At 38.2% G+C, this 17,756-nt stretch overlaps 1 protein-coding gene across 1 annotated transcript in view; it reads left to right on the plus strand.

Moving 5' to 3' along the window:
* The window catches only part of PCCA (propionyl-CoA carboxylase subunit alpha), a 284,602-nt gene that overhangs the window by 23,506 nt on the left and 243,340 nt on the right, over window positions 1-17,756 (plus strand). The window lies entirely within an intron of this gene.

The following is a 17,756-nucleotide window of genomic DNA, read 5'->3' on the forward strand; positions in this document are numbered from 1 at the left end:
GAAAGATGATAATGAGAGTACACGTAAGCCTCTGGTTCTTTCTCTTAATTTTAATAAGAGTATAAAACTTGTGGGGGAGGCCCAGCAACTGAAATAATAGCTATTGCTTATGACCCTTTCCTGCATAATTTTGCTGATCTTGTGCTTAACATTTTCCAGTTTTACATATGGTGTTTTAGCTGCTTGAAAACTTTTCTGCTCAGTTATGAGTAATGGTTTTGTTCAAACATGCATGGTTGCAGCTCTTAACTTTAGCTTTTCTGGATGCTGGTTCAGTATTGGGACTGTCAGCTTCCTAGAAATGCTCCCCAAAAGCTAACTTGCTGAACCTGATTTCTCTTGGGCTTTTTGCTTAATATTTGGTAACTCAGAGAAGGAGTTTATTGTGGAGAAGAGCTAACAAGTATACTGTGCAAGAGGGCTGCTGGGGGGTGCCTTTTCTTTTTTTTCTTTTTCCTTTCCATCCTTTCTTTTTCTTGTTCTTAAAGGCTTTTCCAGAAGACAACAAACGCGGTTATATTGCCTGGCTTTCGTTTGTGCTCTGCGGAGGTGAGAAGTTGGCACTTTGAACGTGTTAGAGGCTAATCGGAATCCAGCCTTCAGCTTTGAAAAACAAAACAAAAACCCCCAAACCACCTGTGATAACAAGTTTTAAGGACTGTGACATTCCTCTAGCATTAAGGCCCTGGCATGGCAGCTCTGCGGTGTGGTGCAATAAAGGTTTGGTGTTGGAAAACTGCCCGGCGTGTCTTCCTAGGCCACTCATTTATGCCATGGGAAAGGATCCCAAAGGGCTTCCAATTTAATACTGCTTGCTTGCACATTTTTTAGTGGCTGAAAACCTTGTATATGTAGGAGGGAAGAGGAGGTGATTAAGGAATGGCCTTTGGGCACTGTTGGTTGGTAGGGCCAGGTCCCAGTATCCAAATTTTCCCTTAATAGAGTAGAATGACATGCAGAATAGCTGGGTTTGGGCAGTGTTGCTGCTTGCTACTGTGACCTGAGAGACCACTGTTGTTGCTTTCTTCTCTTACACTTGCAGCAAAGTACTGCTTTTCTTGCTTGTGACTTTAAGACTGATTGAAGCTTTGAACTTTTTAGGTATTAGCTTGTGTTCTTCATTGACATTGTTAAGTAATGTTTTATACAACCTTGGAAACCACAGTAGCATCTGTTGTGCTTTTGGTTTGATAAGCCATTTTTGTGCCGTCTAACACTTGATAAAGAATCATCAACCCCTGCATTTATTTGGTAAGTAAGTGCTGAATCCCAAGCCTTTAAATTTACATTACTATAGTATTAATAAGGATTTTGCTATTGTATTTTCTGTCATTTTAATGATCATGGTGTATCTTTATCAATGCTAGCTTCTAATTTGATGTAAAAGTATGTAGTGGGTCTGTAGCTTTAAATATCACTGCTCTCTAAAAATAAAAATTTGAGTACAATGTGGTGGATTTTTTTGACTCTAGGATTATTTTAAGGTAATAACCTGAATTCAGATGTGAAATTCAATTTTATCTTAGGATATGAATTGCACTTCTACTGTAAACGTATTTAATTTCTACTTGGTGAATGCTCTAGAGAGTTTTTTCAGCCAGCCTGGAACATGGGTTAAATTGAGCCTCAAGTTTTGTCCTGTGTTCTTGTTCCATATCTGTGGAGCTCAAGATTGACAGATAAACATATAGACTGTGAGCTCTGTGATACTGATGCTTGTTGACAGCAGTTTCCTATCTATTTTTTTTTCTTTTTTCCTTTAGAGGAAATACTTTAATTGTACTGCAAGCTAACTTCAGTGGCTTAACAGAAAGATGTAGTTTTTATAGATGGTCTTAATGGATTCAACTGAGCATTTTCCCTAAAAGTAGAACTTGATTCTGTGCCAATTTTAGTCCTTTCTGCAAAGAATTTTCATTATCAAGTTAGCAAGAAAAAGTGCATTCTTTGCATGAATTAGGTCTGAAAGTTCATTTAAAAAATTACAGTAGTGACATTTAAAAAGCAACATGGCTAAGCTAAAAGGTTCTTATAGAGTAATCAGTGTAGGCCTAACATATGGAAATTTAAACAACATTTCTGATCTTCAGATATGCCTTTTTAAGGAAGTCTTGAGCTGCTAAAATGTCACATTTCCATCAGCTGAACTAAAGGATACAATCACTATTGCAATTTTCTGCCCTTGGTAGATTTCTGGGGGTAAAGCTAACGCATTAACTATCATTCTAAATTCACTTCTGCAGGCAGGCGTGCATGCCTGTGTATTCTTTGCGCCAATATTCTTTCCACAAAAGAAATTTGAATTGTATGACTTCAAGCAGTTAAGTCAACAGTGGCCTTGAGGTGCAAATAGTCAGATCATATGCTCTTTAAGAAGTGATAGGTGCAGTAAGTCTGGGATGAATAAGGCTGTTTCAGTTCCGAAGTTAAAGTGAAAACTAACACGTCTGTAGGAAGTTTATCATTGAGTAACTTTTCTAAAACTTTTGCTGGTCTGAGTTTCTCACTTCCTTTTTGTCTTAAGTGCTATGTTTCTGTAAACCAAAACAGGACTCTTAGTTTTGTTCCCTTCTAGCAACCCTCCTCTAGTCTAGGAAGAAAAGCAGTGAGGTTGCATTCAGAGCGGGGGAGGAAATCCATCTTCTTGCCCATACTTTTGCCTACTTGATATGTTAGAGATGTTAGGTTCTGTTTTATTTTCAGCCCTTTTCATTCTTGATGGATAAAATTGTTGAATTTTGTTGCCAAAGGATGTGGCGTTTAAACTTGCTGGGCAAAACTGACATAGAATCACTTATTTATCATGTTAGGTATGACAGATGATTTTGCCAACCTTATGTAAATTGTGCCAGAGAGGTGAGGAGGTTTGGCCACAGACTTGGGAGAGAGAAATCCGTGTGCATGTAGGCTGGAAGACAGCTTTTGTTAGGGTCAGTACTTTGATAGGAAGCTTGTGAAGAGCTCTTAGCTTTCAGACATAGTGATCCACAGCTGCATTGAAAGGTGGGCTTCTAATGGTGTGTATGTCAGGTATGTCGTGCAGCCGCACTAAAATTATTTCATTCACTCTTTTTATGGATTCTTGCAGTTCTGCTGTGTTTGCGTTTCCATACACTAGAACACATCCTTGCAATTTCTCCTTGAAAAATGTTATTTTAACCTTATCCTAGCAAGCGCCTCTAAGTTGTAGTCTGTCTTGTGTAGCCCTACAGGAGTGTAGTCTGAAGTGAGACGAAGGTTTCATTGCAAGTCTATGATCATATTTCAAACAGCCTGGGTCAGTGAAGGTCCAAGAAAGTGTGTGTGAGGGCTCCTACCAATTTCAGGTGCAGTCATGGGCAGGCAATCGTGGGTGGCTGTACCAGGGCACCTGGGGACCACTATCGTCAGTGCTCGGAAGGAGCACTGCTCTGACTTGCATTGATTGATCAAGTGTCTTCAGCCAGAAGAACACAATGGAACGGTTCAACGTGCATTTTTGTACTTTATTCTCCTGATTCCTTGTTTGTTTGTTTGTTTCTAGACCTTTCTCTACTCAATTTTTGATTCTTAGTTTTGACTGTTTTCCTTCCTCCTGGCAGTAACTAGCACATCCACACATGGTTGTGGAGTTCCTTCTTGCTATTGTTTTTCTCACTGCTCTGTTGTTTCAGTGTTTTTGTGTTTTTTCTTTTTACATCATCAGTTAGGGTGTCTGTATCAGTGAACATGGGACTTCTGTAAGGCCTTTGAAGGCCCAGAAGGCCAACTGTGTCCTGTGCTGCATAAAAAATAGCATGGCCAGCATGTTGAGGGAGGTGATTGTCCCCCTCTACTCCGCTCTGTTGAGGCCCCGCCTGGAGTGCTGCGTTCAGCTCTGGGGCCCCCAGCACAAGAAGGACATGGACCTGTTAAAGTGGGTCCAGAGGAGGGCCACAAAGATGATCAGAGGGCTGGAGCACCTCTCCTATGAAGAACAGCTTCTTCCATAGCCTGGAGAAGAGAAGGCTCTGGGAAGACAGGCTTTTTATCATGGCCTGTAGCGACAGGACAAGGGACAACGATTTTAAACTGAAGGAGGTTGGACCTAGGTTGGATATAAGGAAGAAATTCTTTACTCAGAGGGTGGTGAGGCCCTGGCACAGGCTGCCCAGAGGAGCTGTGGATGCCCCATCCCTGGAGGTGCTCAAGGCCAGGCTGGATGGGGCTTTGGGCAGCCTGGGCTGGGGGGAGGTGTCCCTGCCCATGGCAGGGGGTTGGAACTGGGTGATCTTTAAGGTCCCTTCCAACCCAAACCATTCTGTGTGTCTGTGAGCTGGTGGGTAGGTGGGACTGTGATTCATCATGTTGTTCGGTATATGGTGTGTCATTCTGAAAATTTACTGATAGTGGATGATCTATGTTGGGCAAGGAAGTAGGGCAAGTTACCAAACCTTGGGGATGGTGTCATATACCCTTTCCTCCCTGCCCCATGCCTTATGTCTACCTGTCTATATAAAGTCTGTCTAATTGAACTGAGACAACTGGCAGGATGATGACACAAAGTTGAAGTAGGGAAGAAGGTGATCTTTTCTGAGAAAGCAGCTCCTACCAAGTTTTTATTTTACTTCTTAATTGGGTTGTCTTTTCTGATTAGGCTATTTAAGCAGGAACGTATATCAACTTTCTGCTGTAGAAAAAGCAAACTTTGCCTATGTCAGTGAGTTTCAAAGCTAGCATTAGTTCTTTCAGAGCTCTGAATGCTTTTATATTGTTTCAGCAGGAAAGATCCTTAAATTAAAATGAACTTTGAAACTTCACAAGTTTATTCATTTTTCTAAAATTAATGAAACAGTTCACATCTTTCCTCCAAAAAAAACACATTTTTTTTCTCACTTGAGCCCTCAAGATGGACTGCCTTGCTTTAAGCTTGTCCTTTTCTGCCAGCATGTATGCATACAGTAAAATATATGAATACTTGACGTTTACAGTGTTCAAACAAAAAGCCAACAAAATTCATGAAAATCTCAGAGCTGCATCTTACTCAGGTGGCCTGCTGTTTGAAATATGACTCCTGGTGTGTATTGTACTCTTAGCCCTAGGATTCAATAATGAGATTGAGTGGTATTTTGTGTGAGCACTTCTGGATGATTGACAGTGAGGTGATGTGAATCATCATTTATCAGGATATTATCATGCCTACCCTTGATAATTTCTCCCTGCTGTCTGGGGAGGTGGTGAAGACAGATAGGACTTTGTGATGTCAAAGTAATTAGTGTGTGTTGGTTTCCAGCTGAACAAACTGGAAGCTAATGATCAGGTAAATGAAGATGAAGTGCATTAGTGTAAGGATGAAGGTGCAAGGACCTTGGGGAAGAGCTTATCAAAATTTCATGGGGGTTATTTGAATATTTGACAATTTATTTGTGCAGTTGCAAGCAATATTTAAAACTACTGAAGGATACTTCTGCAACAGTCTATTTTACATGTCCTTTGTTAATACCGCTTCTAGTGAGAGGGTCAGCTCTAGGGTTGCGGACATCAGACTCTCCAGTCTAAAAACTGGAAACTCCTTATGACTTTAATAAAATCTGTGTAGTGAATTTCTAGGTAATTTATAGCAAATTTGAGTTGAATGGTGTTAGGAATTCTAGCGTCCATTGAAAAGATTGGGTTTTCCAGTGACACGTCCCTCTTAGTTTTAAAGGGTGAAGATGACCATAACTTAGTTCACATATCTTTGACCCGACTGTTTTATGTCCTTAAAGTATTTTAACATTTTTTGTACATATATTACAAGGTCCATATTCTAAGATAATTATATAACTGGTAACAGGTGCCTGACACCATAAGTGTTTCTTGGTGCAGGTTTTGAAAATATAATGCATGGGTCATTACCGAAATATTGTTAACCTTTAAAAAGAAAACAACAAAAGTCTCCTTAGGTGTGTTCAGCTATGGTGGTACTGTAAGTGTTGCTTAATGCCCAGACCAGCAGAGTGTAATTCTTTCCCTGTATTAAGCATAGCCAGCAGTAAGTGGTCTGGGGGTTTCGGTAGTTAACTTTATCACATGATTAGTTATTGTTAATTTTAATTAACTGATTGAAAAGCTCTCTGTTTCACATGCTTGCTTTTCAATTATTAAAATGCTAATTTACTCGTTGCCATTTATCAGTACACTTGTAGTAGCAATATGCCAGTCTTCCAGATACCTCCAAGAATAATATACCCGTGGCCGTGGACAAAGTTTTGTGATTAAAGCCTCATGGTAAAGCTGCTCTTTAGGCTAGCTTCATGTACTTTCTTCTCTTTATTTCATTTTCTTGAGGTCTTTTTCTCCCTCTTCTTTGGCGAAAATGAGTGGGCTAGAATCCCTGGCAGGAATTTGTCCGTATTAATATGGCTCATCAGAGACATTATATTTAATTGGAGAGCCTGCGGTATAGTCGCAGGAGGCCGAAGGGAATTATTTAGCATTAGCAATGGCTCGTCTGGGAGTTGTGCGCTAATCAAGGAGCTTGTGTGTTAACTGTAGGGATGATGGGAGTTATGACGATTATGACATGTGAGCACATGTCTGTATGAGAACTGGACAGGCAATGAGTTAATCAAGAAATATATTAAATGGCTCCCATGCTGCTTCATTATTACTCCGTAGAGGGTCTGTCAGATTGTGTACTTTAACCAAGGGTGTGTGTGTATTATAAAATCCAACAAATAGATGTCTTTACAGGTAAAGTAAATACCCTGGTTTTAACAAAAGAAAAACCTTTCCTGCATATTTTTAAGTGGATGTGGGCTTTTAAGCTCGGTGTTGAAAATAAATAAGTGAATACTTGGTCTGATAAATGCATTTAAACACTTTAATTGTTCCTCTCCAATCTGCTCTTTTTGTATTTTTATCAAATGCCTGCTTTCAGCGAACGTGAATTATTTCCTACTTAAGATCTTAAAAACATCTGGTTGAATCTTTCATGTAAATTAAAAAAAATAGCTTACCAAAATGTATTGTTAACACTTAGCATTTATATTTTTTAAAGCTAATTGTTTTTCATCATCAGGATGATACATACCTTGCAAATTTTAAACAAACAAACAAACCCCCAAACCCTAAAATGTAATGCATGTTTACATGCCAGGTAGGCCCATCCTTTGCACAGCGTGGTTAGAGGCATCCAGTTCTAATCTATCATAGAATTATTGGTTATGCTGGGAGGGGAAAAAATCATGTTTTAAGGAAATGAAACTAATAAATTGAGTTCACTTAAAAAAATCAAACAGTTGCATAAACCCAGAAACCAACTGGATTATATCTGTAGGCAGGCTCATCCCACAGCTGCTGGCTAGGTGAGCACGTGCACTTTTCCTGCTATGGTAAGCACAGCCAAATTTGATAAAACTTTCTACCAAACTGTGACCTTCATGTATTAACTTAATTAAAGCAGCATCATGGCTAGTACCCAAAGTGTTAACCTGTAGGAGGTTGTTATTGAAATCCATTATCTGTGGAGTCAGTATTAGTGGTCAGCAGCATCAGAAGTAAAACTGCAAGCAAGACCCTCCCTTGGGTGCTGTGAGCTCAGCAGGTTAAACTGTCAAAGCTTCTTAAAGGACTGGTAGTTAAACCCCCTGGAGTTAAAGGTAAACCAATCATTTGCTGTCAGCAGGAAATATGACTTTATTTAGCAGGTTGGAGGGGGAAGAAATGCTAACAGGGAAGAGGATTTAGACAGAAGTGTTGTGTGAGCGTGTCACTGCTATGCAGATTCCATGCAGCTTGGGAGGACTTGCTTAATTCCAGGTGTTTAAAAAAAATAAATAAGGAATTAATTTATATAGAAATTTACTCCAGTGTATTATAAAACTGTACATGTGGCTGAACTAAACTGTTAAACTTGTGAATATTTCTCTTTTAAGTGAAGAATGCAAAAGTTTATAACTTCCTAAAACGTGGGAACAGTTGTTACCATATAGAAATGGGTTGCTTCTTTCCTTTTGGTTTTGTGGACTGTGTGTAACTTTTCCTAAACCATCCTAAGTATATTTAACACTGACCAAGTGTATTATATACAAGATCTAAGCATATGTTTATTAAAATATATGCATATGGGCTATGACTACTTGTGATACTGTAGTTGAATTAGTCTGATAGTGATACTGCCTGTATTTTCTGTTTACCTTTTCAAAGTCTGTTTTCAAAGGTGAAGATCAATAACATTTTACTTCCTGCTTCCTAAATTCTTGCCTCAAAAAAGAAAATCCTGGAAATGATAGCTTGCTATAGATGGGTGTGAAGCAGGTATAGGAGACCTGACGCTTCTGCTGTAGTTTTATTTATTTGGACAGGAACAGTGCTTAAACCCTGGGTGGGGGTGAGCCTCATAGTGGCTTGTGAACTGTGTTCTTTTATGTATCAAGACCTATTTCCTCAATACAGTACACTGTTTTTAGGCTAAATCTGTTGGATGTGCTGAAATAACGTTGTTGTAAGGTTAATGGGATACAGTAGAGACTAGGGTTCTGCTGTATTTGAATTACCTTCACATGGTAAAGTGTGCATTATAAGAAAGCATCTGGGAAATGGGAATGTCAGGGAAACTAGTCAATAAACTAAAAAGCTAATTAAAGATCTTCTTGGGGTTGTGCTAAAATAAAATCTCTGCAGTTTGAGATGTAGCTGTTGCAGAATGCTGAGGGATTGAAAAAAAAGGTTTTTGTCATATGTTTGTGTCAGACCATATGAAGTCTGCCATCAGCACCTGTGGCTTGTACAGTGCTGGCATTACCTGAGTAAAAATCTTAGACTGCAGGTTTTGTCCGTTCTTGTCCAGTTTTGGTAAGCCAGCTAGCTGTCTATAGACAGGATGCGGAACAAACCTCAATTTCAAGTGTGCTGATACTCGCTTATTTACTGGCTTCTTGGTATATGGGTAACACGTTCAGTGTTGTGAAATATAAACACAAATTCTATTGAAGGATGGAAGGGAGGTCAGTACAGTGGTCTAATCAGCAATGGTAAATACCTGTTTGCTGTCTAATTTGAGTCTCCTTTACAGAACACGTTTTTCCCATGTAATACTTTATGTGCTTGACTTGAGGGTCTTCTGTGACCACTCTTTCATACTACTATGCAAAATTTCTTCAAGCTTTCTTTGCATACAGGGTTGCAAACATTGACAGGCGCTGTTACAGGCTTTTTCATGTAAGCGAGGACTAAGAGTTTGTGGTAGGTGGCAGTTTTAGAACAAAAAGCTGCTCTGTGCTTTCTTGCTGCGTCTGTTATAACAGGTCCAAGTGTCTGTCAAGCAGTTCATAGGAATATGATTATGCTTTGGCACTGGAAACGTTGATTTCTTTCTAGAAGTCTTTTTTTTTTTTTTTTTTTTTTTAATTAAAGAAAAAGGCAAGTCTATTCTGAAAAGCTACATAACAAGCAAGTTTCATGGGATTTCTGGCCTACCGTATTCTCTAAGTTTGTAGAGCAAGTATGCTTTGTTCTTTTTCTCCATTACACAACTTTCATGCTCTTCATCTCAGTACCTACATTTTGCAATCTCAAAGCTGCCTTGTGTTCTTTCAAAATAAGACTTTTGCAGGTAGAAAACTCTGGACAGGTTTTATGTCCTTTTTAAAACAAAACAAACACAAACCTTTAAACTCTTTGAAGTTGCCCTAGAATGCAATATTTTTAAGTATCAGAAGAGTAGTGTTCCTGTCTCTAATTTTATTGAAGAACTGGTGAAACTTTTTTTTTTTTTTTTTTTTTTTTTTAAGAAATAATTTTGAATAGTCATACCAGTGGAATTTTGAATGGAAAAAAAGCTCTACTTTTGGTCTTACTTTATATGTAGAAATAAAAATATTGCATGGACATGAAGAAAACATTCTGTGTTTTAGAGAGCCTTTAATGAAAGTTCCATGATTCCTAAGGTTCTCCGCAATCAACCCCAACCTTTTATTTTGGGAATCTTCTTTTATCAATCATTCGACACTTGAGATCTGGTTTCATGTTGTCTGACTTTCACAGAATCCAAAATACTTCTGAAAGAACCAGTTGTGTTCTCCTGGTCACTTACTCATTCGTTGTATTGGATCCAATGATCATGTGGCTGCGAGCTGGTTTAACTTGCTGGTCTAACCAAAGATTGATAGCCCTTCCCCTTAGTTCTCAGCAGCATTGTAACTGCTAGAGCTGAATGTGGAGGGGAATTAGGAATGGAATCATCCTTTGTGTGGCAACTTACACTTGTCTCGATATAAGCCTCACTTTACACGAGTGAAGTTTCTTAATATGATTCCTCTTGGGCCAGAACTTAGTCCATCTTGTGAAGAACTTAATTTACTGTAGGGTTTGTATCTTGTGTTTCTGATGATTTATGTTACTACTCCAAATACTGTTCCAGAATACGTTCCCCTGAACACGCACTCATGTCCATAGTTTCCATTGACACATTTCTTTTAAATACAGTTGGGTAGCTGAAATACCAGGTAGCTGTGAATTCCTCTTGCTGTTTCTATTGATTGTTATCTTGACCCTAGGATTAGTTTTGGGGATCCCTGACCTGTTTACCATCTTTAGATGCTGAAAGCAATTTCTGCAGTCTATTTTATGCAGGCAGGCAGATTGGAGATTGGACAGGAACCTCATCTGAATGCCTGTGTACTGCGCTCATCCATCTGATGGACAACTTTAAACCAACAAACTCCAAGATGAAAATCCTGGATTTCAGAAGCATACTACCAGTGCATATGACGTGTTGCTTAGTATGGTTGAACTTAAGCTACTTTTTCTAAATCCCATATGTCTGCTGGTATATCTCACTCAATTAAGAACTATATCTCTACTATGTGAAAATCTGTAAGTGTTGGCTACCCATGATCCTACTTTCCAGACCTGCTTAACTATTGGTTCTATCTCCCACATGCCTTCCCTAGAAAACAAAGAAACCATCATCAAGTATATTTTGTGGTGAGCTTGTTCTTGGGAGAGGCAGGAGGAGAAAACAGCAAGAGAAAAATCTGTTTTAAGGCTTGCTACTGTGCTTGGAAATCTGAGATTACATTAGGAAAAGATTGAGGTGTAGATGTTTGAAACACAGAGACTACTGAATACACGATAGTGCAGTCCTATTTTGATGATATGACTAAAAACTATTCTTTGTCTAAAACACTTAAAGCTTGGGAACACATATACTGCAAAGATAAAACTCTAGCATGCACATGAGGATAGTGGACTGAGTATGATAATCTGCTCAATTGTGACAGGTGAGGAGACGCTTATTAAATAAGCCTGTTTACCAAAACATCTTTCCAAACAGTTTATCTATGCTCTGAAGTAAAATTCTTCTGTTTCTCCTGCAGACTTGCCTTAGATAATATACTCCATAGTAGAAATAGTCTGCGGAAGTATGCACGCAGTTGCTAGTCTGCAGACAAATTTTTTCATAGCACCGCATAAATGAATAAGGGTGGTTCTGAGTGCTCCCTCTAACCTTTACTTGGCTGAAGAAACGTGGTAATTACAACATCCTGTGAAAGGGAACTATGACTGGAAGGAGATGAGGGGAATGCCTAACTTTTTCAGTTATTCTACCAAAGTAAAATTGGTTGTTCCTAGTTGGTGTTGCCGAAAACATGTGGAAGCTGTGATATGAACCAACTACTTCATTTTGCTAAAATTTCAGAAGCCAACAAATCACTGTTACAGACTACTTAAAATAAAAATGTGCTAGTCTATCACAGTTGGCTTCTAGAGTGTTAAGCATTATTTCCTCAAAAACAAAGCTTCTTGAAAAGAAGCTAAGCAACCGTTAATTTATGCTTGTTGGTTATATGCAGATAGACTTGATGGGCAAAAGTGTATTTGTTTTAAGAAAATTGAATTCTTCTGAATAGCAGTCTGTAGGGATGAGCTTTCCTAGTAAAGTTTCAAAACACACTATAGAGAGAAACACCGTATCTTCAATTTTCAACGTCTGGAGAAAAACGAACACAAAACCACCTTGTTTTAATCAGCCTAATTATATTGTCTTCCTACTACATTCAGCTACTCAGGTCTGGCTAAACTTCAGTTCTACAGTCTTAAGGTTATACAAGGCACACTAAATTACTAGTTCCTGGTCTTAATTCTTTCTGGAGGGTAAAACACCAGAACCGTTTGCAGTAAAATTCTTATGCAGAAGCCTTCTTTCCCATCAAGACTTCAAGGTTATTTTTGCTTTTTCTAATGTTACAGAATTCACGTTTATAACTGAGACTATGAACAGATGAGAATCTTTGTGTGTTGAAAAGTGCATGCTCTCAGTCCTTAATTAGAAATGCAACACTTCTTGCCTGGTTGGTGTCTCTTCTTTTAAAGGATGGTTGAGTTCAACCTGGATCCATCCATTTTAATCTTAGTGGCTTCAGAAATCCACAGACCTCGACTACTTAGTGAGGCTATAGCTGCCTCCAAGTTTGGAGCTGTTGGAAAACTGAAGGGCAGGAGGAAGGAGCAGAAGAAAGTGCTGATGTTTTCTCTCTTTTCCACTGTCTGCTAGCCCAGAGTCTGATCCTGTAGATGCTAATGGATGTGTTGGTAGACTGTTTTGAGAGTTGCAGTAGGCTTGGAGGGGACTCTAAGTAAATATTCCTTGCTAACCCAAATTGTTGAAGTCCACTGAAGAATAACTTCATCTTAATTTCACATAGCTGTAGTTGCGGGCCATCAATAATAATAAACAACAACAACAAAACCCACAGGTTTTTAAATAATTTTGCAGGAAAATCTATTTATACTGACTATAGTTTGTGGTGTTTACTTGCGTAACTTTTTGTTTAGGTTTTTGAAATGCTGAGTTAAAATAAATGTGGAAAATATGTGATATTTATGCTATTAATGGCTTTCACAGTTCTGCTTTTCATGCAGTTTAGAAATGTTTCCATTAGTTCACGTTAGGGTTAAATGCCATAATCGTGTGGCAGTATTTCTTTTCAGACAGCGCTTCAACTTCAAGGACTGTACGAATACTGAACACTTGCTATGTGCACAGATTTGTTGTATTCTTGGTGTATATTTTAGCATGAAGCTGTTAAGAACACTTAGGTCTGAAAGTTGTGTATTTTTGGCAAAGCAGTGAATTTGAACTTTTTTTGCGTGTTTATTTTTTTTTAAAGTTGACCGTTCAGTGCCACGAGCTTTTAGTTGTATTTTGTCTCTCTTTTGGCACTGATGCTGGCAAGATTTGAGGTGTGTTTTTTTTTCTTTTTTTTTTTTTTTTTTTTTAGTTACCCTTACAAAGGATTTACTCATTAGCCCTATTTTATGAGTTGAGCTAATTGTGGTTCGTCTTGCTGAGCGGTATTATGCAGTTTGGGTCAATTAAGTGAATCTACTTACACCAGCGGATGTTGTTGCAATGTGTAATATTGATTTGAGCTATAAAAGAAGAAGGACTTGTTTGATTAGACTTCTTTGTCTAAACAATGCTTGGGATCTTATCTAGTGTACCAAACAGAAGTGTTCCCTTCATTAATTTTTTAAAAATTGTTTCTGAGGTTTGATTAACACTATATATATAGGTATAACAGTTTCCCTCTCTATAAATGGTGAAACTACAGAACTGGGGAAAATGCACCTTGTACCTCAATAAAACTGTCTCTGCTGTATGAATATCAACTTGTATTGAGACCTAGGGATGAATAGGGTGACCTACTCTGAAAAACTGGGACACCAGGGAATCCCAGACATCTCCCTCCTTGGAGATGGAAGAGTGGGGGGAGTGTGTGTGTGTGTATGCGTTAATTAGGCATTTACACTGAGGTAAATGGCATCTGTCACACGATAAACATCAGAAACTGCTGAAGTGTATAAAATCATCTGTGAAAACTGTGCAGGTGATATTAAGCACTTTGTTAGGAAACACATGTAGATATATTTGTTCCAACACTGGCTCACATGACAATCAGCCTTTACTTTTTGCAATTAATAGATGAGAATCAATATAAAGCAAATTAGGAGGGAGAGCACTTTTGTCATGTCATGAATCAGATCCATAAGAAAGTAACAAACTCTGGAGTCAGTGAATAATTAAAAATGCTAGGGATCTGTGAATTATTCTGGTGGCTGTCATTACTTTACAGACTGCATATGCACTGGGAATAGTTTTTTTCAGTGCTTTGCGTTAGCATCATGGTGTTCATACATGTGGGCTCTTTTTTCTATTTACATACCAGAAACTCTTTTGTTTAATGCTGGTGGCATGCATGTGCAACTTAACATATAATACAAATTTGAACTAGCAATCTGCAGCACGTAGATGACATGTGGAGAAGGTTACTTTGATCCTACTGCATTAAACCATATCTCTAAAAGTGCTATGTGTATTTTAACTACTAAACTTGTTTTGGATTTCTCTAAATGATTGAGATACAGGCTTCATTAGGAGAATAATTCAGTAAATTCAGACTATGGCTGGGCAAGAGGGCATGCTGCTGTTAAGTGGGTACACGTGCCACTCTCCAGGGTAAAGGAGTCCCAACATAATTTCAGTAACCTGGATGCTTACTAGCTGTAGTTCAGTGCAGTCCTTCTAAATTGAGTTGTCTCCTGCAAAGTGGGTATTAGGTATTTCTGTCATGTGTATATCCAACATTTTGGGTTCTGGGACTATTTCTTTCCTAGGATATGATACCAAAACCTGAGTGCAGGCACAATAGCTGATTCGTAAATCCAGCTGGAATACCAAAACACAATGCATGGAAATAATCTCCAAAATAGTCACTGCCATTGTTACTACCCCATGTTGTGCTTATGCCCCTGAGAGCTGCTGTGGCCTGGCATGGTGCTTGGAGCCAACCCTGGACAAAAGTGGCTGGATAATCACCCCTGATGGACTCCTCTCTTTAGGTGCCTATTTGTTGGAAACACGGTGAAGAAACACAAAGCTGTTTCTGTGTAAAGATCTGGCAGGATTAGCAGTTCAGATGCCTTGCCAGGCTCCTGTACCTATGCTAGTCTGGGAAACAAGTGGCCATTTCTGTGCAGTTTGCTTCTGAATTGCTAAGAGTGTTGGACTTGAGCTAGTTCTTGGGTCTGCGTGGCCATGAAGAATTGTGCGCACTAAAGTCACTGTGGTATATCAAATTGTGTCCTGTTGTCATTGTTCACCCGTGTGCTGATAAGCCTTTATCTAAAAATAGTTATGCTACTTAAGAGTATTCATCCTAATAAATACTCTTGGACTCCTTGTTAAATCTAGAGTATTAGTAGTAGTATATTTTTAATAGATTTCCAGGCTGAGGAGACTGTAATGGGATGGTTGGGTGTTCATTACAGATTTGAGTTTAGGCTCCCAGAGGTGTAAGATACAGGGATTCAGATGACTAAATTTAGCCTGTAGTTTTTTTAATTAAGTGGAGGCTATGTAAAATGAGTCAGTAGGTTGTAGTAAATCTCTTATTTCTGTTATTATTACAATGTAAGTAGTCCTTATGAAATACAGTTCCAATACACAACTTCTACAGAAATTAAACTGCTTTATGGAAGTAAGTCTTTTTTTTTTTTTTTTTTTTTTTTTGTACTCTGTAATGTAACAGGTCCTTTAGTTGCTTGAAATGTGTCTTTTGAGGCACAGGTAGCCCAACATGATGAAAATTTACAGTGTAAACCATTTAGCACTTTTCAGTTTGTCTGCTTTTCCACCCTTTGTTGTTATCCGTTCATGCTTGAGATTGCAGGGTCAATTCTAATATTTATGAAGGGATTGTGTTTCTTCTGAAACCTCCTGAGACTTGCTGCTTTGTTTTGTTGACATTGTTTTTTCTAAACTAAAACAGAAAAGGGAGAAATTACTCTCCTGAAATGTTGGCTTTGGTAAGCTAGGGACAAGTATTGAATGCCTAGGGTTGTGTGATTTAAGTCAACCCTTGAATTTGAAAACAAATATATTTGAAATGCTTGAAGAAAGGAAGTTGCTGGATTCTTTGGGCTGTCCAGAAATATTGCATTATTGTAAGCTAGTTTTTGCAGAGAAAAGAATTATGGTGTGAATTGTTATGTGCCACCTGGCAGAAAGCTGGAAGATTCAGCTGTCATTTAGATTCAAGTGATGGCTTTTGTAATGTTTACCTGCTGCTATGGCTGCTCAGTGTATTTACATTTCTACATGTTATACTGTAAGTTCTGTACTGTATTTGTGTTATAGTATTTGTAGTATTCTTCATGAACTGCAGCGCATTGTAAAAGAAAGAAAGTATGTTTAAAAATGGGAACTGTCGTAAAGAGGTGATATCTGCTAAGAAATGGATCTCTGTTTCTGGATTACGTGTGGGCTGGTTTAATTGTATTTATAATAAGTCCATATGGAAAGATCCACAGAATTAATGTCATTGGAATGTGAAAAACTGTGGATTTTGAGGTAGTGGGGAGAAATGAAGGTTTGTTTCTTGTCTTAAAGAAACTTGCTTCTTGCTCTGGCAGTGTATCAGATAAAGTGACTGTTAAAATTCTGCTGTTTTGTTATATCTGTGTGTGTTGTATATTAGGGTGCACGCAAGGCTGATCTGACAGTGAGCCTGAGAAGGCACTAACAGCTTGCAGTAATGGATATGAAGAGAAATGGATTTGCCAGATTAAAGGGGGATGTGGGAAAGTGTAAGTGTAAGAAAGCGTAAGAAATGCAAAGAGTTGAAATAAAACACTTGAAGGGGAAGAAATTTGTGGAGGAAACGTGCACGAGACTGTTTGGAGTAAATCTAAAAGAAAATCAATGATTTTACAACGTCTCTTATGACTACTTTTGGTGCTAGTAGAACTGCTGGTCTCTGTGTGAGAAGTGTGCGGATGTGGAACTTTTCTCTTGATGCTTAAAAATAATTAACTGCCTTATTTTTAGTCCATTATGTAAGGAAGCTTTTGGTCCCATAAAACATGCATGCTTTAGCTTGAATAATTTTATCTAGACACGTGAAACATGTTGGAAATCAGAACAACTTTAAACATATGAATCAATCATGTAAATAAGGGTATCCAAGGGCCATGCAGTTACTTGTAGTTACTGCTTCAGGAAGGATAATCAGCCAAGGTGTTCTTACTATAAAGCATTAAAATCCTGCAGCACAATTGTCTGTGCTAGTGCTTAGGGTTTTTGGTGTAGCTTTGTTTATAATGTGAGGCTAATGCTGCTATGTTAAAATAAAATCACTGCCACTTGAAAGAAGGAATAACTACTCAAATGTGAAATATGTGGTGATTCCAGGAGGCTGTGTGCACTCAGAGCTTCTGAGTTGGCTGTGTATTTGGGTATCTATTTAAAAGATGCTCCCAGAAGAGAACTTCATGTTCTTCCTTGTGTTAGGATTAACTTCTTGAGAAGTACAGAAAAAGTTGGTGAAACTACCTATAAAAGATGAATGCTTAAAGTGACTCCCTGTGCTTGTTACATGTTTGTTATACACTACCTGAATATTTATTTTTTTATTTTACTACTCAGAATTGCTTGACTACTGATTGTCACTATTTCTAGATGTGATTTTTTTTTCTGTTCTTGTTTTGTTCTGAATGAGCTAATAGTGTGTAGGAACTACAGTACTTCCAACCTTAGTATGTTATACTAATAATCTTCATGCTACTTGCAAGTAAAATTCCTGTTCATAAACTAAAACTATTTTAAACTTCATATATGTTGAGATTCACTTTATAAATCAACATCCTTTAAATTATGTTCTGTATAGCATGCTGAAGATGATGTAAAGTCTTTCATAAAAATAACAGCTTTAAAATTGGTAAGCATTGAAATGTCAAGCTGTATAGTGACA

The sequence above is a fragment of the Aythya marila genome, assembly GCF_965140915.1.
Source record: "Aythya marila genome assembly, chromosome: 1".
NCBI lineage: Eukaryota > Metazoa > Chordata > Aves > Anseriformes > Anatidae > Aythya > Aythya marila.